Genomic DNA, 22,407 nt, shown 5'->3' on the forward strand with positions numbered 1-22,407 from the left:
CCCACTTCACTCAGTCACCGCATCCCACTTCACTCAGTCACCGCATCCCACTTCACTCAGTCACCGCATCCCACTTCACTCAGTCACCGCATCCCACTTCACTCAGTCACCGCATCCCACTTCACTCAGTCACCGCATCCCACTTCACTCAGTCACCCCATCCCACTTCACTCAGTCACCCCATCCCACTTCACTCAGTCACCCCATCCCACTTCACTCAGTCACCCCATCCCACTTCACTCAGTCACCCCATCCCACTTCACTCAGTCACCCCATCCCACTTCACTCAGTCACCCCATCCCACTTCACTCAGTCACCCCATCCCACTTCACTCAGTCACCCCATCCCACTTCACTCAGTCACCCCATCCCACTTCACTCAGTCACCCCATCCCACTTCACTCAGTCACCCCATCCCACTTCACTCAGTCACCCCATCCCACTTCACTCAGTCACCCCATCCCACTTCACTCAGTCACCCCATCCCACTTCACTCAGTCACCCCATCCCACTTCACTCAGTCACCCCATCCCACTTCACTCAGTCACCCCATCCCACTTCACTCAGTCACCCCATCCCACTTCACTCAGTCACCCCATCCCACTTCACTCAGTCACCCCATCCCACTTCACTCAGTCACCCCATCCCACTTCACTCAGTCACCCCATCCCACTTCACTCAGTCACCCCATCCCACTTCACTCAGTCACCCCATCCCACTTCACTCAGTCACCCCATCCCACTTCACTCAGTCACCCCATCCCACTTCACTCAGTCACCCCATCCCACTTCACTCAGTCACCCCATCCCACTTCACTCAGTCACCCCATCCCACTTCACTCAGTCACCCCATCCCACTTCACTCAGTCACCCCATCCCACTTCACTCAGTCACCCCATCCCACTTCACTCAGTCACCCCATCCCACTTCACTCAGTCACCCCATCCCACTTCACTCAGTCACCCCATCCCACTTCACTCAGTCACCCCATCCCACTTCACTCAGTCACCCCATCCCACTTCACTCAGTCACCCCATCCCACTTCACTCAGTCACCCCATCCCACTTCACTCAGTCACCCCATCCCACTTCACTCAGTCACCCCATCCCATTTCACTCAGTCACCCCATCCCATTTCACTCAGTCACCCCATCCCATTTCACTCAGTCACTCCATCCCATTTCACTCAGTCACTCCATCCCATTTCACTCAGTCACTCCATCCCATTTCACTCAGTCACTGCCACCCATTTCACTCAGTGACTGCCTCCCATTTCACTCAGTGACTGCCTCCCATTTCACTCAGTGACTGCCTCCCATTTCACTCAGTGACTGCCTCCCATTTCACTCAGTGACTGCCTCCCATTTCACTCAGTGACTGCCTCCCATTTCACTCAGTGACTGCCTCCCATTTCACTCAGTGACTGCCTCCCATTTCACTCAGTGACTGCCTCCCATTTCACTCAGTGACTGCCTCCCATTTCACTCAGTGACTGCCTCCCATTTCACTCAGTGACTGCCTCCCATTTCACTCAGTGACTGCCTCCCATTTCACTCAGTGACTGCCTCCCATTTCACTCAGTGACTGCCTCCCATTTCACTCAGACACTGCCTCCCACTTCACTCAGTCACTGCCACCCATTTCCCTCAGTCACTGCCACCCAGTTCACTCAGTCACTGCATCCCAGTTCACTCAGTCACTGCATCCCAGTTCACTCAGTCACTGCATCCCAGTTCACTCAGTCACTGCATCCCAGTTCACTCAGTCACTGCATCCCAGTTCACTCAGTCACTGCATCCCAGTTCACTCAGTCACTGCATCCCAGTTCACTCAGTCACTGCATCCCAGTTCACTCAGTCACTGCATCCCAGTTCACTCAGTCACTGCATCCCAGTTCACTCAGTCACTGCATCCCAGTTCACTCAGTCACTGCATCCCAGTTCACTCAGTCACTGCATCCCAGTTCACTCAGTCACTGCATCCCAGTTCACTCAGTCACTGCATCCCAGTTCACTCAGTCACTGCATCCCAGTTCACTCAGTCACTGCATCCCAGTTCACTCAGTCACTGCATCCCAGTTCACTCAGTCACTGCATCCCAGTTCACTCAGTCACTGCATCCCAGTTCACTCAGTCACTGCATCCCAGTTCACTCAGTCACTGCATCCCAGTTCACTCAGTCACTGCATCCCAGTTCACTCAGTCACTGCATCCCAGTTCACTCAGTCACTGCATCCCAGTTCACTCAGTCACTGCATCCCATTACCCTCAGTCACTGCATGCCATTTCCCGCAGTCACTGCATCCCATTACCCTCAGTCACTGCATCCCATTACCCTCAGTCACTGCATGCCATTTCCCGCAGTCACTGCATCCCATTTCCCGCAGTCACTGCATCCCATTTCCCGCAGTCACTGCATCCCATTTCCCGCAGTCACTGCATCCCATTTCCCGCAGTCACTGCATCCCATTTCCCGCAGTCACTGCATCCCATTTCCCGCAGTCACTGCATCCCATTTCGCTCAGTCACTGAATCCCAGTTCACTCAGTCACTACATCTCCTTTCCATCAGCCACTGCATCCCATTTCCCGCAGTCACTGCATCCCATTTCCCGCAGTCACTGCATCCCATTTCCCGCAGTCACTGCATCCCATTTCCCGCAGTCACTGCATCCCATTTCCCGCAGTCACTGCATCCCATTTCCCGCAGTCACTGCATCCCATTTCCCGCAGTCACTGCATCCCATTTCCCGCAGTCACTGCATCCCATTTCCCGCAGTCACTGCATCCCATTTCCCGCAGTCACTACATCTCCTTTCCATCAGCCACTGCATCCCATTTCCCACAGTCACTGCATCCCATTTCCCTCGGTCACTGCATCCCATTTCCCTCGGTCACTGCATCCCATTTCCATCGGTCACTGCATCCCATTTCCATCGGTCACTGCATCCCATCTCACTCAGTCACTGCATCCCATCTCACTCAGTCACTGCATCCCATCTCACTCAGTCACTGCATCTCCTTTCCCTCAGTCAGTGCATCTCCTTTCTCGCAGTCACTGCATCTCCTTTCCTGCAGTCACTGCATCTCCTTTCCTGCAGTCACTGCATCTCCTTTCCTGCAGTCACTGCATCTCCTTTCCTGCAGTCACTGCATCCCATTACCCTCAGTCACTGCATCCCATTACCCTCAGTCACTGCATCCCATTACCCTCAGTCACTGCATCCCATTACCCTCAGTCACTGCATCCCATTACCCTCAGTCACTGCATCCCATTACCCTCAGTCACTGCATCCCATTACCCTCAGTCACTGCATCCCATTACCCTCAGTCACTGCATCCCATTACCCTCAGTCACTGCATCCCATTACCCTCAGTCACTGCATCCCATTACCCTCAGTCACTGCATCCCATTACCCTCAGTCACTGCATCCCATTACCCTCAGTCACTGCATCCCATTACCCTCAGTCACTGCATCCCATTACCCTCAGTCACTGCATCCCATTACCCTCAGTCACTGCATCCCATTACCCTCAGTCACTGCATCCCATTACCCTCAGTCACTGCATCCCATTACCCTCAGTCACTGCATCCCATTACCCTCAGTCACTGCATCCCATTACCCTCAGTCACTGCATCCCATTACCCTCAGTCACTGCATCCCATTACCCTCAGTCACTGCATCCCATTACCCTCAGTCACTGCATCCCATTACCCTCAGTCACTGCATCCCATTACCCTCAGTCACTGCATCCCATTACCCTCAGTCACTGCATCCCATTACCCTCAGTCACTGCATCCCATTACCCTCAGTCACTGCATCCCATTACCCTCAGTCACTGCATCCCATTACCCTCAGTCACTGCATCCCATTACCCTCAGTCACTGCATCCCAGTACCAAGAGTCACTGCATCCCAGTACCAAGAGTCACTGCATCCCAGTACCAAGAGTCACTGCATCCCATTTCCCACAGTCAGTGAATCTCCTTTCCCTCAGTCACTGCATCCCATTTCCCTCAGTCAGTGCATCCCATTTCCATAAGTCACTGCATCCCATCTCCACAAGCCACTGCATCCCATTTCACTGAGTCACTACATCCCGTTTCACAGAGTCACTGAATCGCATTTGGTGTTCTCACTTGAATGCAATGGTCATGAATCTCCTCCAATGGCTGGTCATGTATTTCCAATGCAAAATTTTACCAAGTTTTGATTTTCAATTTTGATTACATGTGTCTCCTCTATTCTATAAGATGCTGCAATAAACTCAAATTTGATAAATCATAATTCAACCACCATTACCTACAGAGTTAATTTCATCAAACAGATCCAATTAGAATTGTCACATTCCCAAATCCTGATTCAAGTTTTTCTAATTATGGGCCACGTGGTTCAGAAAAAAGACACTGAGAATCAGAGAGATGTACAGTCGGGAAACAGATCCTTTGGCCCAATTTGTCTATGTTGACCAGATATCCTAAATTAATTTAGTCCCATTTGCCAGCATTTGGCCCATATTCCTCTCAACCCGTCTTATTCATATACCCATCCACATGCCTTTTAAACGTACAAGCCTCCACCACTTCCTCTGGCAGCTCATTCCATACCTGCACCACTATGAAAAAAATCCGGTCCATTTTAAATCTTCCCTCTCTCATTTTTAACCTATTCCCTCCAGTTTTGGATTCCAGCAACCCGGGGAAAAGATCTTGGCTGTTTGCTCTATCCACGTCCCTCGTAATTGTATAAACTTCTATATGGTCAGCCCTGAACTCCAAAGTTGCAAGAAATAGCTGCCTGTTCAAGCCCACGGTATACCTCCAACCTCCGATGCTGGTAACATCCTTGTAAATCTTCTCTGAACCCTTTCAAGTTTACAACAGACAACAATACAGCGCACAACAGGCCTTCGGCCCTCAATGTTGCGCCGACATCCTTCCTCTCGCAAGGAGACCAAAATCGATTGCAGTATTCCAAAAGCAGCCGAACCAACGTCCTACATGGCTGCTAAGTGATCTCCCAACTCCGATACTCAATGCACTGACGAATAAAGGCGAGCACACCAAATATCTCCTTCATATCCTTTCTACCGGTGGCTGTACTTTGATGGAACTACGAAACTGCATTCCAGCGTCTCTTTATTAAGCAACACTCCCCACAACCTTCAGTGTAAACGTGCTGCCCTGATTTGCCTTTCCAAAATGTAGCACCTCACATTTAGCTAACCTCAACACCATCTGCCATTCCTCAGTTTATTCGCCCTTGTCAATGTCCCATTATATTCTGAGGTGACCTTCTCGGCTGGCTACTACACCTTCAATCATTGGGAAACTTATTAAACACACCTTCTATTTTCATATCCAAATCATTGCATCACTTCAACTCCCCCTCCCACTCCCTGAATGACATGTCCATCCTGGGCCTCTTCCAGTGTCACAACCAAACCACCCAGAAACTGGAGGAGCAGCACCTCATATTCTGCCTCGGGAGCTTCCAACTCAATAGCCTCAATATGGACTTGGCCACCCTCAAAATCTCCCCACCCGCCAGCCTCATCCCAAGACTAGTTCCTCCCCTCATCCCCGCCTCCATGACCTGTCCGCCTTCTCTCCCACCTATCCACTCTTCCCACCTCACTGACCAACTCCCACCACTGCTTGGAATTATTTTTCTTTTCACACTTCATCAGCTCGACGTTATTTCTAAAATCTATTTTCCAATTGTTGGAAAAAGTGAGATAAAGAGAAGTAAAAGAAGTTACATTCTTCCCACTCGGGAAATCTCTGAATATTCTGTTGAAAGGCCGCCAAGGAACGATGCAATTCTTTTGTCACAAACACTGTGAGGGAGACATCTTTTTCGGTTCCACTAACTCCACCCTAAGGAAGACAAACCCACGTAACATATCTAGTGACTTAAAACATACTCTATTGTTGCCCAAGGTGGAGAGCTGGATGAACACAGCAGGCCAAGCAGCATCAGAGGAGCAAGGAAGCTGATGTTTCGGGACGAGACCCTACTTCAGAAAATTGGCGCTGGAGAATCTGAGATAACAAGGTGTAGAGCCGGATGATACTGCTTGGCCTGCTGTGTTCATCCAGCTTTACACCTTCTTATCTCAGATTCTCCAGCATCTGCAGTTCCTACTGCCTCTATTGTTGCCCTTTCACTTTACTGAACTAATATGAGCCAGTAGTTTTGTTTAGGCCCGTGTCATCTTACTGTTATTGGCCTGTACAAAATCCTGAATTAATTTTGATCGACTGACAGGAGGAGAGATGAATTTTTTAGAAATTTTTGTTTTCTACCAATTTGCAGAGGGCATCGTGGGCGATTGAAGGACAGTGTTATTATCCTCCAGGTCTGCGGACTGCATCGTTACCAACTTGCCCATTTGCATATACATACAATATTCATTATGTACCAATGAAACATAATAAACCAATACTGCGTACTAAAAACAACGCTCACATATCAATGGAAATTTAAATATTTATCATAGAGTTTGAAGAATTGAATTCAATGATACAAAGCAAAAGCCAGTGAAGATGAGTGCAGTTGGTCAGCACTTTTGCCACGAAGTGGAGGTTGGCAGTTTGAGGCCACCCAGGAACAAGCAAGCTCTGTCTAACTCCAAGGGCAGCACGGTGGCTCAGTGGTTAGCACTGCTGACTCACAGCGCCAGGGACCCAGGTTCGATCCCACCGTTGGGCGATCTTCTGTGCGGAGTTTGTACATTCTGCCCATGCCTGCATGGGTTCCTGCTGGGTGCTCTGGTTTCCTCCCACAGTCCAAAGATGTGCAGGCTAGGTGTATGGGCCATGCCAAACTTGCCCATTGTGTTTAGGGATGTGCAGATTAGGTGTGTTAGTCATGGGAAATGTAGGGTTACTGAGGAAAGGGTCGGGGGATGAGTCAGGGTGAGATGCTCTTTGGAGGGTGGCTGTGGACTTCTTGGGTCAAAAGGGGCTTGTTTCCACACTGGAGGGATTCTATGATATGGAAGTATCTTTTGAAGTGGACATTCATGGGTATGCTGTAACAGAGACCTTGAAATACTGCACAACAAATATTTGGAACTAGACTGTCAATTCAGACATAGCATCAAAAGAGGTCATGGAAGTTGTCACCGATATAAAGCAGGATTGATGAAAATCCAGCAGGAAATGGTGTCAAAAGGCACAGTATCTTTTATTCATCTCCAGTTATTTTGTCCAAGGCACTGGATGCTGGCAGGATTGAAACATTTAAGAAATGCTTCACAAATCACATATAAGGACCTGCACATCTTTGAACAATGGGAGGAAACTGCAGCACCTGGCAGAAGCCTCTCGCAGACGCGGGGAGGACGTGTCAATTCCACACAGATAGTTACCCAAGACTGGAATCTCAACTGGCTCCCCAGTGCATGAGCAGCTCTAACCAGTGAGCAACTACCTTGCCCAGAAGGGGTTTTATAAGCGCATACATTATTTCCATTAAGACAGATCCAATCCTCCATTTCCAATCAAAATAACATATTGTAGATATCATGACAACAATCAGAAATGATTTTGAATAAGTCAATCAAAAAAATTGAAATAGTTTCCAAGCCGAAATACTAGATATGGTGCAGTTAAGATGAATAGCGCAACAACAAAAAGGCCATATTTTATGTGACCATCGGTAACACTTGAAAACTTGCAACAATTTGTCGCCAGTAGTGCTCTGAAGTGGCTTGATGATGCACTCCTTCAGACACTGGAATGAAACTCCAAAGATCACAAATTCTCCTTCAATACCCTGTTGTAACAGTGACTGCATCAACCTGTGTTTATGGGCCTGACTGGAAACCCACACAACATGCATAAACAAAAAAATAATCTAAGGTAATAGGAGAAAAAAATGTATGTGTGCAACGTCTTTGAAAAGCAATTATTTGTAGCGGCTGCAAGCCCATAAGGAATCTCGTTTCGCAGATGATATTCATTTGCACTGCAGGTCATGCCAGTCAGAATCAGTTTTCGTTTCATGACAGATAACTAAAATGTCCATTACAATGAACTTTGGTTGATCAGAAGATTTTAAGTAAGGACTATGTCTTATGTGAGCTGACAGCATTCGGGGATGGAGAAGGTCCACTCACTGCTGGCATCTTGACACCATTGAATGAGCAAGCGTGGACACAAAGGTTGTAACAGGTCACAATTGTACAGGCAATATCTTTTGAGCTCCTTCCCAGCAGGCCTGTAATACTCTAAAGCTGTGCTAGACCCTCACTTCCTCCACCTTACGTACGCTGCCTTTTCTTTTTGACAAGAAGCACCTCTGTACCCGTCATCCAAGGCTCCTTAATCTTACCCCTTCTACCCTGTCTCAGAGGAACAAATTTATACATCACTCGCAACAACTGCTCCTTGAACAGCCTCCACATGTCTGCCGCGCCCTTTCTGTGGAACAATTGCTCCCAATCTGTACTTCCCAACTCCTGTCTGATAGTATCATAATTTCCTTGACCCCAGTGAAATATCTTCCCCTGGTAACTGCTCCTTTCCCTTTCCATGGCTATGCTAAGTGTGAGGCTCTTGCGGTCACTGTCGCCAAAGTGTTCTCCCACCACGAGATCTGACACCTGTCCTGGCTCATCGCCGAGCACCAAATCCAAAATGGCCTCCCCCCTCGTCGGCCTGTCCACAAACTAAGTCAGGAAACCCTCCTGAACATACCTGACAAAAACGGCTCCATCCAAACCATCTGCACTGAGGAGGTTTCAATCTATATTGGGAAAGTTGAAGTCACCCATAACAACAACCCTGCTACGTTTGCACTTTCCAACAATCTGCCGGCCAATGAGTTCTTCGATCTTCCAACTGCTATTTGGGGTCCGTAGAAAACCCCCAGAGAAGTGACTGCTGCCTTGTTGTTCCGAACTTCCACCCACACTGACTCAGTCGACAAACGTTCCTTGGCAACCTCAGCCCATACCGCCTCAGTAGACGAGTCCTCAAAGGTTCTTTCAGCCGCCGTTATACTGTCCTTGACCAACAAAGCCACACCTCCCCCTCTTTTACCACCTTCCCAGACCTTAATGAAAGATCTAAACCCGAGAACCTGCAACATCCATTCCTGACCCTGCTCTATCCATGTCTCCGAAATGGCCACAACATCGAAGTCCGTGGTACCTATCCAAGCTGCAACCTCACCTACATTATTCCGGATACTCCCGGCATTAAAGTCGTCACACTTCAATCCAGCTTGCTGTCTGCCAGCACACTTCTGTGACAGTGAGGTCCTGACCATGTCCTCCCTACGCTCATCCTCCTGTGTACTGGGACTACACCTCAGTTTCCCATCCCCCTTCTGAGCTCGTTTAAATCCAACCGAATGGCACTGGCCAATTTCCCACCCAGGATATTAGTGCCCCTCTGGTTCAAGTGGATATCGTCCTGTTTGTACAGGTCCCACCTTCCCCAGAATGAACCCCAATTGTCCATGTACCTGAAGCCCTCCCACCTGCACCATCCCTGCAGCCACGTCTTCAGCTGAAATCTCTCCCTGTTCTTTGCCTCGCTATCACGTGGTACGGTGACAAACTAGTGACGACCACTCTGTTTGTTCTCGCTCTCAACTTCCACCCTCGCTCCCTGAAATCCTGCCTGACATCCCTATCCCTCTTTCTACCTATGTCGTTGGTGCCTACGTGTCCCACGACTTGGGGCTGGTCAACCTCTCCCCTCAGGACCCTAAACACATGATCCGAGACATCACAGACCCTGGCACCTGGTAGGCAACACACCAATCGTGAGTCTCTTTCGTTCCCGGCAAATCTTCTATCAGTCCCTCTAACTATTGAGTCCCCAATGACTATCACTCTCTTCCTATCCCCGCTTCCCTTCTATGCAAGAGGGACAGACTCTGTGCCAGAGACCTGCACCCTACTGCATACCCACTGCCAACTCGTCCCCCGGAACAGTATCCAAAATGGTATAGTTGTTTTTCAGGGGAGCGACCGCAGGGGATTTCAGGGGAAAGACCACAGGGGAAGGTTAGTCAAGCTACACCGGGTAAACGTGCATTTTTGGCTGAAGAAACATGTGTTTCAATGTGAGCTAATGGAAGCAGCCATGGAGTCAAAGCTAAACGTTTTGACAACAAGACAACCATTCTTAAAAGCAGCAGACAGTGTGAAAAAGAAATGAGCTGCTTTAATATCCACTTAAAATTTATGTGGAATATCAGATGGAATTTTCTTATTGACTCCATTGTGCAATCATGTCGAGCTAAAAATGTTAACTGCATTAATTAAAACTAACCAGAAACGGACTTTGTCGTAAATGGTTTGACGATTTTCTGTATCTGGAACATCCCTTTTCCTTCTCCAACGAAGATCGTACCAACCCATGGTACCAAACTGTGAGTCAAATGGATGGGACACATAATCTTTCAATTCCTCATCAAAACAGTCTCATCGTATGGTTCTGTGCAATAAAAGAGAAAGAATAAACATGTTTCCCACAATTTTGCTGATGTTTACGAACAGAACGCTCAAATTCAAAAAGTTTGGGCTGGCATGTCTGCTTCCTCCAGCCTGTTTGAACTGTTCCATTCAATGTGAAATTTGTGTTAAGTTTTAGCACACAGGTCTATTTGATCTGCGCCACCACCTTCTATTAGTCATACATGCTTTCCCCCTCTTCCTGTAATACGTTCCTTGAAGTGTTCAATGAGATTTTGATTTTAAATCTTATCGTCATATTCTTTTGATTCTCAAGCATCAATGAATCTGATGTTGCCGCCATTCCATGCAGTGCACAGCACGTCAAACAGGAGTCTTGCTCTTGCCATGAGCACTGAGGTAGTATGGGGTCACAACTGTCTCATAGTTCGGAATGAAATTCTACATATAGGGCTATGAAGAGTCATGCAGTTAATTTTATTTGACATGCTATTTCTTTTCTTAACAAATATGCTGGATTTAAAGTGATCTTCACCCTCATTTAAAATGAATCCAACGTAAAACCAGCAAATCGAAATTTTAATTTGAGTTCAGTGTTACACAAATATATGACTTTTTTAAAAATTATATTCGAGTCAACATTAACATTTAATTCCCTGACACCGGGTGAACTTACTTTTAAATTCGAATTTTCCTTGGGTATTAACGGACAAGTGAGCCTTTTTGCAAGCACCGAAAGGCTGCACCAGTTTATGCTAAAACTTGCGGAACTGTAAGTTTCACAAATATGTTCCTTTTAAACACTAATTCCTATTGAAGCAGTATGAAGCCAAATTCATTCAACTGGACAGCAAAAACGGTCAAGATTTTAAAAGCAAGCAACTATTTTGAAGTCACTCTTCGAACTAAATTCCATCTTGGTGTGTGAGAGTCCATAGGTTCCTCACTCTCAACGAACCATTCAACTGTCATGCAATTACTGAAACACACAGACAAAAAACATCAACGTTAACAGTCACTAAGATTTTGAGAGTGATTTGGAATTCGTACTAATTCCCCCCTGGGGAAAACCTGTTCCAATCTGGATAGTACTCACTTATTACCATCCAACCTACCTTCCCCAGCACCTCCTCCCCCTCCACGCTATTTGTTTCTGAGCTCCCTTCCACCCTCCATTTCTCAGGAAGGGTCCTGACCCAAAACCTCAACTTTCCTCAGCCTCTGATGCTGCCTGACAAAACGTCAGCTTTTACGCTCCTGAGATGCTGCTTGGCCTGCTGTGCTCATCCAGCTCCACACTTTGTTAGAACATAGAACATAGAACATAGAACAGTACAGCACAGAACAGGCCCTTCAGCCCACAATGTTGTGCCGACCATTGATCCTCATGTATGCACCCTCAAATTTCTGTGACCATATACATGTCCAGCAGTCTCTTAAATGACCCCAATGACCTTGCTTCCACAACTGCTGCTGGCAACGCATTCCATGCTCTCACAACTCTCTGCATAAAGAACCTGCCTCTGACATCCCCTCGGTACTTTCCACCAACCAGCTTAAAACTATGACCCCTCGTGCTAGCCATTTCTGCCCTGGGAAATAGTCTCTGGCTATCGACTCTATCTATGCCTCTCATTATCTTGTATACCTCAATTAGGTCCCCTCTCCTCCTCCTTTTCTCCAATGAAAAGAGACCGAGCTCAGTCAACCTCTCTTCATAAGATAAGCCCTCCAGTCCAGGCAGCATCCTGGTAAACCTCCTCTGAACCCTCTCCAAAGCATCCACATCTTTCCGATAATAGGGCGCCCAGAACTGGACGCAGTATTCCAAGTGCGGTCTAACCAAAGTTTTATAGAGCTGCAACAAGATCTCACGACTCAAACTCAATCCCCCTGTTAATGAAAGCCAAAACACCATATGCTTTCTTAACAACCCTGTCCACTTGGGTGGCCATTTTAAGGGATCTATGTATCTGCACACCAAGATCCCTCTGTTCCTCCACGCTGCCAAGAATCCTATCCTTAATCCTGTACTCAGCTTTCAAATTCGACCTTCCAAAATGCATCACCTCGCATTTATCCAGGTTGAACTCCATCTGCCACCTCTCGGCCCATCTCTGCATCCTGTCAATGTCCCGCTGCAGCCTACAACAGCCCTCTACACTGTCAACGACACCTCCGACCTTTGTGTCGTCTGCAAACTTGCTGACCCATCCTTCAATTCCCTCGTCCAAGTCATTAATAAAAATTACAAACAGTAGAGGCCCAAGGACAGAGCCCTGTGGAACTCCACTCACCACTGACTTCCAGGCAGAATATTTTCCTTCTACTACCACTCGCTGTCTTCTGTTGGCCAGCCAATTCTGTATCCAAGCAGCTAAGTTCCCCTGTATACCATTCCTCCTGACCTTCTGAATGAGCCTACCATGGGGAACCTTATCAAATTCCTTACTGAAGTCCATATACACCACATCCACAGCTCGACCCTCATCAACCTTTCTAGTCACATCCTCAAAAAACTTGATAAGGTTTGTAAGGCATGACCTACCCCTCACAAAGCCGTGTTGACTGTATTTGATCAAGCCATGCTCTTCCAGATGGTCATAAATCTTATCCCTCAGAATCCTTTCTAACATCTTGCAGACGACAGACGTGAGACTTACCGGTCTATAATTGCCGGGGATTTCCCTATTTCCTTTCTTGAAGAGAGGAATTACATTTGCCTCTCTCCAGTCCTCAGGTACGACTCCAGTGGAGAGCGAGGATGCAAAGATCTTCGCAAGTGGCGAAGCAATTGCATTTCTCGCTTCCCAAAGCAGCCGAGGACAAATCTGATCCGGGCCTGGCGACTTGTCAATCTTAATGTTTGACAAAATTTTCAGCACATCAGCTTTGTCTATCTCTATCCATTCCAGCATGCACACCTGCTCTTCAAAGGCTTCATTCACTACAAAGTTGGTTTCTTTCGTAAAGACAGAAGCAAAAAACTCATTTAGGGCTTCCCCTACCTCCTCAGGCTCCACACACAAGTTCCCTATGCTATCCCTGATCGGCCCTACACTTTCTTTGACCATTCTCTTATTCCTCACGTAAGTGTAAAATGCCTTTGTGTTTTCCCGGATTCCTTCTGCCAAGCCTTTCTCGTGCCCCCTCCTGGCTCGCCTCAGACCATTTTTGAGCTCCTTCCTTGCCTGCATGTAATCCTCTCTAGCTGAACTTGACCCTAGCTTCCTCCACCTTATGTAAGCTACCTTCTTCCTTTTCACTAGAAGCTCCACCGCTCTCGTCATCCAAGGTTCCTTAATCTTACCCCTTCTTGCCTGTCTCAGAGGGACATATTTACTCATCACTCCCAACAACTGTTCCTTAAAGCGTCTCCACATGTCTATAGTTCCCTTACCCTGGAACAACTGCTCCCAGTCCATGCTTCCTAACTCATGTCTAATCGCATCATAGTTTCCTCTTCCCCAATTAAATATCCTCCCATTCTGCCTAATCCTCTCCTTCTCCATAGATATGTAGAATGTGAGGCAGTTATGGTCACTATCACCAAAATGCTCTCCCACCACAAGATCTGATACCTGCCCCGGCTCGTTTCTGAGCACCAAGTCCAGAATGGCCTCTCTCCTCGTCGGCCTGTCAACGTACTGCGTTAGGAAACCCTCCTGAACACACCTTACAAAAACAGCTCCATTCAAATCTTCTGCTCGAAGGAGGTTCCAATCAATATTAGGAAAGTTAAAGTCACCCATTACAACAACCCTACTGCGTGCACACTTTTCCAAAATCTGTCGACCTATGCTTTCTTCAATCTCCCTGCTGCTATTGGGGGGCCTGTAGTAAACCCCTAACGAGGTGACTACTCCCTTGCTGTTCCTAATTTCCACCCATACTGACTCAGTAGGCAGATCTTCCTCGACAAAGGAAGCTTCTGTAGCTGTGATACCCTCTCTGATTAGTAGTGCGACACCCCCTCCTCTTTTTCCCCCCTCCCTATTCTTTTTAAATGTTCTAAACCCTGGAACATCCAGCAACCATTCCTGCCCATGAGAAACCCATGTCTCTGTTATGGCCACAACATCATAGCACCAGGTACTGACCCATGCTCTAAGTTCATCACTTTTATTCCTGATACTCCTTGCATTAAAGCAAACACACTTTAACCGATCCCTTGGTTCCTTCCCAGGAAAATCCTTCCCACTAGCTGGTCTACCTCTTGCTACTGCCTCACCTGCATCAACGCTCACCTCTGGTATACAGCTCAGGTTCCCACCCCCCTGCCATACTAGTTTAAACCCTCTCGAACTACTCGAGCAAACCTTCCACCCAGGACATTGGTCCCCTTCCAGTTCAGATGCAACCCGTCCTGCTTGTACAGGTCCCACCTTCCCCAGAAGGCATCCCAATTGTCAACATATCTGAAGCCCTCCCTCCTACACCAGCTGCGTAGCCACGTGTTCAGCTGCGCCCGCTCCCTGTTCCTCACCTCGCTATCTCGTGGCACCGGTAGTAAACCAGAGAACACTACTCTGTTCGTCCTGCTCTGCAGCTTCCATCCTAACTCCCTGAAATCACTTTTTATATCCTCTAACCTATTTCTGGCTATATCATTTGTGCCAATATATAACACGATTTCTGGCTGTTCACCCTCCCCTTTTAGAACCTTATACACCCGATCGGAGACGTCCCGGACCCTGGCACCAGGGAGGCAACATACCTTCCGGGAATCCCGATCTTGCCCACAAAATCTCCTGTCGATTCCCCTAACTATCGAGTCCCCTACCACGAGTACTTTTCTATTCTGCCCCCTTCCCTTCTTTGCCACAGTGTCAGGCTCAGTGCCAGAGAACTGACTACTATGGCTTTCCTCTGGTAGGTCATCCCCCCCAGCAGTATCCAAAACGGTATACTTATTGCTGAGGGGAATGCCCACAGGGGATCTCTGCACTGTCTGTCTGTCCCCTTCCTCCCCCTAACTGTAACCCATCTATCCTCGTCCTGAGCCTTAGGAATGACCAACTCCCGATAACTCCTCTCAATTCCCCCCTCTGCCTCCCGAATGATCCGTAGTTCATCCAGCTCCAGCTCCATTTCCCTAACACGGTTTTCAAGGAGCTGTAGCTGGGTGCACTTCCCGCAGATGTTGCCAGCGGAGACGTGTGCCACATCTCCCAACTGCCACATTCTGCAGGAGGAGCAAGCAACTGCCCTAGCATCCATACCCCACTTATCTGAACACCCACTCAATACTAAAGCAGAAAGCTTACTTCAAGTAATAATAACAAATTAATAACAAACTTATGTTCAACAGAGAAAGTTTAGAATGAACCTTACCTTATTAACTAGGTTAGAGGAGGAGGGCGGGTGGGAGACTCTACAGTTGTAGAGTCTCAGGTTTTGCCGCCTTGCTGATATATATGGTCACTGCTTTCCTTCCCGGCTGCCCCTCTTGTCCTCGTCACTTCCTCTGGTGCTCCCGCTCCTTCTCTGAAAGAGGAAAAAAAAACACCGCTGCCCGCTACCGGTAAGTAATTTTAAAAATAAACTGCTTTACCTTAGCTGCAGTCTTCCGGGTCCGTCTTGCCTCCGCTGCTGCTCGCACTCAAAATGGCCGTTGGCGTCGAAGGGTGAGTATTTATACTCACTGCTTTCCTTCCCGGCTGCCCCTCTAGTCCTCGTCACTTCCTCCGGTGCTCCCGCTCCTTCTCTGAAAGAGGAAAAAAACACCGCTGCCCGCTATTGGTAAGTAATTTTAAAAATAAACTGCTTTACCTTAGCTACAGTCTTCCGGGTCCGTCTTGCCTCCGCTGCTGCTCGCACTTGTTATCTCTGTTCATTTGCCTGTTCTTTCTATCGGACATGAATCATTGGCTATTTCGTTCCCAACACTTATCCCCTAACAACCACCTCTCTGTGATACCCAGAGTGATGTATCTGTCAATTTCAATCTGCATCACAAACTCATTCACTTTGTATCATACACTCCCTGCAATTCAATCCAAGATCTTCAGTCTGGCATTTACAGCCACCCTTCTTATCTGCTGCAGCTGAAGTGAGACTCCTGACCATTTCCATTCTTTTTGTCCTATTACTTGCTCTGGAAACTTTGCTGAGCACTTACCAGCTTCTAACTTTTTCCACAATTTTCCATGCAACTGAGCTCACCCACTCCACACTTTTTATTTTTACGCCCTAGCCCCAGACCTAGCTCTGTATTTTGCGAGGATACTTGTCCCAATATGATTCTCGTCGAGCCTATAACACCAGAACGACTCCCTCCTTCCCCATACCGATGCCAATGTCCCATGAATTCAAACACATTTCTGCCATGCCACCATTTGAACAATGTCCATCTATAATTATGTTCACACCGTGCCAAATTGCTCAGATAATAATCCAGAGATTATTACCATTCTGGTTCTGCTTTCTCACCTCAGCACCTCGGTGCTCATAATCCCTCAGCAGAACCTCTTTCCTCTTTCTTCCATATCAATGGTACCTGTGTGGACCACGATAGCTGGATTTCTACTCCTCCCACTTCAAGTTCCTTTGTAGCCGAGATGGAATATTCTGAACCTGGGCACCAGGCAGGCAACACTACTTTCGAGACTCCCGATCCTGGTCACAACGAACAGTGTTCATTCTCCTAACTATACTACCTCTGATTATAACTACATTTCACTTTTTATCCCCTCCTGAATGTCCCCACTGTACCACAGTGCTACAGTCAGTTTACTCATCTTCCCTATACCCTGCACTCTCATCCACACAGGAAGAAAGAATCTCAAACCTGTTCGATAAGATCAAAGGCCAAGGTTCCTTCTGCACTACATCCTGGATCCTTCCACCTGCCCTGATCTTTGTCATTGGCCACTGACCGAGTTTCAGCTAGTTAATCTAAGGTGTGTGACTGCCTCCTGAAGCACAGCATTCCCTGGTAACTCTGCCCCACATGATTTGTTGATTGGTCAAAACTGAGATTCCAGTTCATCAACCGTAAGCTGGAGTCTGGGGCCTGACCACTCCCCCGTCATATAGGTACAAATCATCATCTGGCCTGGCATCTCCATTTCAATTACTTCGATCAGCGGGGGGCCAGTCGCAGTGAGCGGGTCAGGGCTGCGGGGACAAGTCCCTGTCAGCGGGTCAGGGGTGCGGGGGGCAAGTCGCAGTGAGCGGGTCAGGGGTGCAAGGGGCAGTGTCGCAGTGAGCGGGTCAGGGCTGCGGGGGCAGTGTCGCAGTGAGCGGGTCAGGGCTGCGGGGGGCAAGTCCCTGACAGTGGGACAGGGCTGCGGGGGGCAAGTCGCAGTGTGCGGGTCAGGGCTGCGGGGGCAAGTCGGAGTGAGCGGGTCAGGGCTGTGGGGGGCAAATCGCAGTGAGCGGGTCAGGTCTGCGGGGGGCAAGTCACAGTGAGCGGGTCAGGGCTGCGGGGGGGTAGTGTCGCAGTGAGCATGTCAGGGCTGCGGGGGACCGGTCGCCCTGAGCGGGTCAGGGCTGCCGGGGGCAAGCCGCAGTGAGCGGGTCAGGGCTGCGGGGGGCTAGACGCAATGAGCGGGTCAGGGCTGCGGGGGCAAGTCCCTGTCAGCGGGACAGGACTGCAGGGAGCAAGTCGCAGTGAGCGGGTCAGGGCTGTGGGGGCCAGTCCCTGTGAGCTGGACAGGGCTGCGGGGGCCAGTCCCTGTCACCGGGTCAGGGCTGCGGGGGGCAAGTCGCAGTGAGCGGGTCAGGGCTGTGGGGGGCCGGTCCCCGTGAGCAGGTCAGGGCTGCGGGGGGCCGGTCCCCCTGAGCGGGTCAGGGCGGCGGGGGGCCAGTCGCAGTTAGTGGATCAGGACTGCGGGGGGCAAGTCGCAGTGAGCGGATAAGGTCTGCGGGGGGGCAAGTCGCAGTGAGCGGGTCAGGTGTGCGGGGGGGCAAGTCGCAGTGAGCGGGTCAGGGCTGCGGGGGGCCAGTTCCTGTGAGCGGGTCAGGGCTGCAGGGGCCAGTCCCTGTCACCGGGACAGGACTGCAAGGGGCAGGTGGCAGTGAGCGGGTCAGTGCTGCGGGGTGCCGGTTTGCGTGAGCGGGTGAGGGCTGCGAGGGGCCGGTCCCCCTGAGCGGGTGAGGACTGCGGGGGTCAGTGTCGCAGTGAGCGGGTCAGGGCTGCGGGGGGCAGGTCGCAGTGAGCGGGTCAGGGCTGCGGGGGGCCATTCGCAGTGAGCGGGTCAGGGGTGCGGGGGGCAGTGTCGCAGTGAGCGGGTCAGGACTGCGGGGGGGGCAGGTCGCAGTGAGCGGGTCAGGACTGCAATGGGCATGTCCCTTTCAGCGGGACAGGACTGCGGGGGCAGGTGGCAGTGAGCGGGTCAGGACTGCAAGGGGCAAGTCCCTGTGAGCGGGTCAGGGCTTTGGGGGGCAAGTCGCAGTGAGCGGCTCAGGGATGCGTGGGGCAAGTCGCAGAGAGCGGGTCAGGGCTGCGGGGGCCAGTCCCTGTGAGTGGGTCAGGGCTGCGGGGGCCAGTACCTCTGAGCGGGTCAGGGCTGCCGGGGCAAGTCCCTGTCAGCGGGACAGGACTGCAAGGGGCAGGTCACTGTGAGCGGGTCAGGACTGCGGGGAGCAGGTCGCAGTGCGAGGGTCAGGACTGCAAGGGGCAAGTCCCTGTGAGCGGGTCAGGTCCGCGGGGGTCAAGTTGCAGAGAGCGGGTCAGGGCTGCGGGGGCCATTCCCTGCGAGCGGGTCAGGGCTGCAGGGGCAGGCCCTCATAGCGGGTCAGGGCTGCGGGAGACAAGTCGCAGTGAGCAGGTCTGGGGTGCGGGGGGCAATGTCGCATTGAGCGGGTCAGGGTTGCGGGGGACCAGTCCCTGTGAGCGGGTCACGGCTGCGGGGGCCAGTCCCTGTCAGCGGGTCAGGGCTGCGGGGGCCAGTCCCTCTGAGCGGGTCAGGGCTGCGGGGGCCAGTCGCTGTCAGCGGGTCAGGGCTGCGGGGGCCAGTTCCTGTCAGCGGGACAGGACTGCAAGGGTCAAGTCGCAGTGAGCGGGTCAGGGCTGCGAGGGCAAGTCCCTGTCAGCGGGACAGGGCAGCGGGGGAACAGTCCGCGTGAGTGGGTCAGGGCTGCGGGGGGCAGTGTCGCAGTGAGCGGGTCAGGGGTGCGGGGGGCAAGTCGCAGTGAGCGGGACAGGACTGCGGGGGTCAAGTCGCAGTGAGCGGAGTCAGGGCTGCGGGGGCCCAGCCCTCTGAGCGGGTCAGGGCTGCGGGGGCCAGTCCCTCTGAGCGGGTCAGGGCTGCGGGGGACAGTCCCTGTGAGCGGGTCAGGGCTGCGGGGGCCAGTCCATCTCAGCGGGTCAGGGCTGCGGCGGCCAGTCCCTCTGAGCGGGTCAGACCTGCGGGGGCATGTCCCTGTCAGCAGGAAAGGACTGCGGGGGGAAAGTCGCAGTGAGCGGGTCAGGGCTGCGGGGGCCAGTCCCTGTGAGCAGGAGAGGACTGCGGGCGGCAACTCCCTGTCAGCGGGACAGGACTGCGGGGGGCAAGTCGCAGTGAGCGGGTCAGGTCTGCGGGGGCCAGTCCCTGTGAGCGGGTCTGGGCTGCGGGGGCCAGTCCCTGTGAGCGGGTCAGGGCTGCAGGGGGCCAGTCCCTGTCAGCGGGTCAGGGCTGCGGGGGGCAAGTCGCAGTGAGCGGGTCAGGGCTGCCGGGGCCAGTCCCTGTGAGCGGGTGAGGTCTGCGGGGGGCCAGTCCCTGTCAGCGGGTCAGGGCTGCGGGGGGCAAGTCGCAGTGAGCGGGTCAGGGCTGCGGGGGACAGTCCCTCTGAGCGGGTCAGGGCTGCGGGGGCCAGTCCCTGTGAGCGGGTGAGGTCTGCGGGGGGCCAGTCCCTGTGAGCGGGTCAGGACTGCGGGGGGCAAATCGCAGTGAGCGGGTCAGGGCTTCCGGGGGCAGTGTCGCAGTGAGCGGGTCAGGGCTGCGGGGGGCAAGTCGCAGTGAGCGGGTCAGGGCTGCGGGGGGCAGTGTTGCAGTGAGCGGGTCAGGGCTGCGGGGGGCAAGTCGCAGTGAGCGGGTCAGGTCTGCGGGGGGCAAGTCGCAGTGAGCGGGTCAGGACTGCAGGGGGCAAGTCCCTCTGAGCGGCTCTGGCTGCGGGGGCCAGTCCCTCTGAGCGGGTCAGGGCTGCGGGGGCCAGTCCCTCTGAGCGGGTCAGGGCAGCGGAGGCTAGTCCCTCTGAACGGCTCTGGCTGCGGGGGCCAGTCCCTCTGAGCGGGTCAGGGCTGCGGGGGCCAGTCCCTCTGAGCGGGTCAGGGCGGCGGAAGCCAGTCCCTCTGAGCGGGTCAGGGCTGCGGGGGCCAGTCCGTCTGAGCAGGAGACAGTGAATCGTATCCAAGTGAGACAGTGAATCCATTTCCATCAGTCACCGCACCCTATTCCCCAGTCACGGCATCACATTTCCCTCAGTCACTGCGTCCCATTTCACTGAGACAGTGAATCTCATTGAACTGAGACGATGCATCCCATGACCCTCAGTCACTGCATCTCTTTTCGCTCAGTCACTGCAACTCATTTTCCTCAGTCACTGCATCCCATTTCACTCAGCCACTGCATCCCATTTCACTCAGCCACTGCATCCCATTTCACTCAGCCACTGCATCCCATTTCACTCAGCCACTTCATCATATTCACTCAGTCATTGCATCCCATTTCCTTCAGTCACTGCATCCCATGACCCTCGCTCACTGCATCCCATGACCCTCACTCACTGCTTCCCATTTCACTCAGTCACTGCTTCCCATTTCACTCAGTCACTGCTTCCCATTTCACTCAGTCACTGCTTCCCACTTCACTCAGTCACTGCATCCCATTTCACCGAGTCACTGCCTCCCAATTCAACACAGTCACTGCCTGCCACTTCACACAGTCACTGCCTGCCACTTCACACAGTCGCTGCCACCCATTTCACTCAGTCACAGCATCCCATTGCCCTCAGTCACAGCATTCCATTTCCAAGTCACTGCATCTCCATTCCCTCAGTCACTGCATCTCATTTCCCTCAGTCACTGCATCTTATTTCCCTCAATCACTGCATCCCATTTCACTCAGTCACTGCATGCCATTTCACTCAGTGACTGCATCCCATTACCGTCAGTCTCAGCCACCTATTTCACTCAGTCACTGCATCCCAATTCACTCAGTCACTGCATCCCATTTCACTCAGTCTCAGCACCCCATTTCACTCAGTCACTCCATGTCCCTTCCTCAGTCACAGCATCGCATTTCACTCAGTCACTGCATCACATTACCCTCAGTCACTGCATCTCATTTCCCTCAGTGACTGCATCACATTTCGCTCAGTCACTGCATCCCATTTCACTCAGTCACTGCATCCCATTTCACTCAGTCACTGCATCCCATTACGCTCAGTCACTGCATCCCATTACGCTCAGTCACTGCATCCCATTACGCTCAGTCACTGCATCCCATTTCACTCAGTCTCAGCACCCCATTTCACTCAGTCACTCCATGTCCCTTCCTCAGTCACAGCATCGCATTTCACTCAGTCACTGCATCACATTACCCTCAGTCACTGCATCCCATTTCACTCAGTCACTGCATCCCATTTCACTCAGTCACTGCATCCCAATTCACTCAGTCACTGCATCCCATTTCACTCAGTCTCAGCACCCCATTTCACTCAGTCACTCCATGTCCCTTCCTCAGTCACAGCATCGCATTTCACTCAGTCACTGCATCACATTACCCTCAGTCACTGCATCACATTACCCTCAGTCACTGCATCTCATTTCCCTCAGTGACTGCATCCCATTTCACTCAGTCACTGCATCCCATTACGCTCAGTCACTGCATCCCATTACGCTCAGTCACTGCATCCCATTCCCCTCTGTCACTGCATCCCATTCCCCTCTGTCACTGCATCCCATTACCCTCAGTCACTGCCTCCCACTTCACTCAGTCACTGCCTCCCACTTCACTCAGTCACTCCCTCTCATTTCACTCAGTCACTACC

At 51.3% G+C, this 22,407-nt stretch overlaps 1 long non-coding RNA gene across 2 annotated transcripts in view; it reads right to left on the reverse strand.

The window, feature by feature from the left end:
* LOC132207844 (uncharacterized) overlaps positions 1 to 22,407 on the reverse strand; it is a 150,214-nt gene that overhangs the window by 33,608 nt on the left and 94,199 nt on the right. Inside the window, exons 3-5 of one of the 2 annotated variants that reach the window (XR_009443904.1) lie at positions 15,766 to 16,138; positions 10,289 to 10,453; positions 5,758 to 5,875 (exon numbers count right to left, since the gene is read on the reverse strand). This is a non-coding gene — a long non-coding RNA (uncharacterized LOC132207844). The remainder of the gene's footprint in view (positions 1 to 5,757; positions 5,876 to 10,288; positions 10,454 to 15,765; positions 16,139 to 22,407) is intronic. The other variant, XR_009443905.1, reaches the window with a different exon arrangement.

The sequence above is a fragment of the Stegostoma tigrinum genome, unplaced genomic scaffold (assembly GCF_030684315.1).
Source record: "Stegostoma tigrinum isolate sSteTig4 unplaced genomic scaffold, sSteTig4.hap1 scaffold_177, whole genome shotgun sequence".
NCBI lineage: Eukaryota > Metazoa > Chordata > Chondrichthyes > Orectolobiformes > Stegostomatidae > Stegostoma > Stegostoma tigrinum.